We start from the raw sequence: 1,553 nt of genomic DNA, 5'->3' as shown, positions 1-1,553 counted from the left end.
ATCTGAAAGCAGTTGCAGTAGGTTTCAGAAATGCCTTACATTGTCTACAGCCATGCCACCCTGAACGCTCCCGATCCCGTCTGATCTTAGAAGTGAAGTTAAATAGGGTCGGGCCTGGTTAGTACTTGGATGGGAGACCACCTAGGAAGACCAGGTGCTGTAGGCGTAAAAAAAAAATGCCTTACACATAGGCAGCAGCATTTCAATAAGCAACTTTCAAAGATTAACTCTTAGAGAATAACTTTATATTTAAAAACAAACTATTTCATGCTAAGTGAAATAAGTCAGACAGAAAAAGTTGAGAACCATATGATTTCACTCATGTGTGGGATATAAAACTGAAAGCAACAAACGAACAAGAGAAACAAACAAAAACTCATAGACACAGACAACAGTTTAGTGGGTAGCGGAAGGGAAGAGGGCAAGGGGCAAGTAGATAAGGGTAAAGGGGGTCAAATATATGGTGACGGAAGATTTGACTTTGGGTGATGAACACACAATGCAACATACACATGATATATTTGTATACTTGAAACCTATATAATTTTATTAACCATTGTCACCCCAATAAATTTAATTTAAAAACCACATTATCAATTTCAGTAATTTTGCAAAGTCATTTGCATTTTTGTTTACCATAAGATAATTTTGTGAAGTCATTTTCATTTCTATCTACCTACTGACAACTAGAAAATCTGGTGGCAACAGACAAATGTTTAATATTTGGGAAATGAAAGAGAACTATTAAGGGAAAGATTTGAATTCTCGATAAGGAAAATAAAACAGGAATTGAATAAATGGAGCTATTTATTAAATGCAAATTAATGATATAAGTCTATTTCATACCTATCAAAGTAACAAAATAATAAAACTCAATGTTAATGTGCTTGTGGAGAAATAGACACACTCATAAATTGCTGGTATGCATTCTGGAGATCAGTGGATCAAAATGAAAAATGAGTTGCCAAAAAAGTAACTGTGTCCTTTGGGGAACAGTCCCGAAGGAATAAATTCTAGGGAAATAATGTAAAGAGAGAACGGTTATTTGTGAAAAAGTAATTGTAGCCACGCTATTTTGTATAGTAAAAATCTGGCCATTACCTAACAACTTGACAATTTGATAATGGTTGTGCAAACTAGAAAATATTAATATCCTATCATATGAATAACTATTAAAATCATAAATCTGAGGACTTTGGTGATATTTTTGGTGGCATATATAAGTTAAAAAGTGGAATGAGTTTGTTATATGGACATTGATAACTGTCAAATTATGTGTATCTACTGTGCTATCAAGATTTCTCAATGATCTAAATCAGTGCTTCTTGGACTTTAGTGTGATTAAATCATTTGGGAATGTTGTTGAAAGAGATTTTGATTCACTAGGCTTGGGGGTGGGGGCGGGGGCGGGGGTGGCTGACATTCTATATTTCTAACAAAGTCCCAGGTAATGGTGGTGTTACTGGTTCTCCCACTACACTTTGAATAGCAAAGGTCTACATCTCTGCCCTTTAGTGTGGTACTACCGGTCAGGTGTGGCTATTCAAATTAAC

At 35.3% G+C, this 1,553-nt stretch overlaps 1 pseudogene; it reads left to right on the top strand.

Moving 5' to 3' along the window:
- The first annotated feature begins 42 nt into the window (after nucleotides 1-42).
- Nucleotides 43-166, top strand: LOC111734743 (annotated as a pseudogene).
- Nucleotides 167-1,553: the final 1,387 nt, after the last annotated feature.

The sequence above is a fragment of the Pteropus vampyrus genome, unplaced genomic scaffold, assembly GCF_000151845.1.
Source record: "Pteropus vampyrus isolate Shadow unplaced genomic scaffold, Pvam_2.0 Scaffold4975, whole genome shotgun sequence".
NCBI classification, from domain to species: Eukaryota; Metazoa; Chordata; class Mammalia; order Chiroptera; family Pteropodidae; genus Pteropus; species Pteropus vampyrus.
Note: the sequence above shows the minus strand (reverse complement) of the source record. Positions and strands in the feature narration are given on the sequence as shown.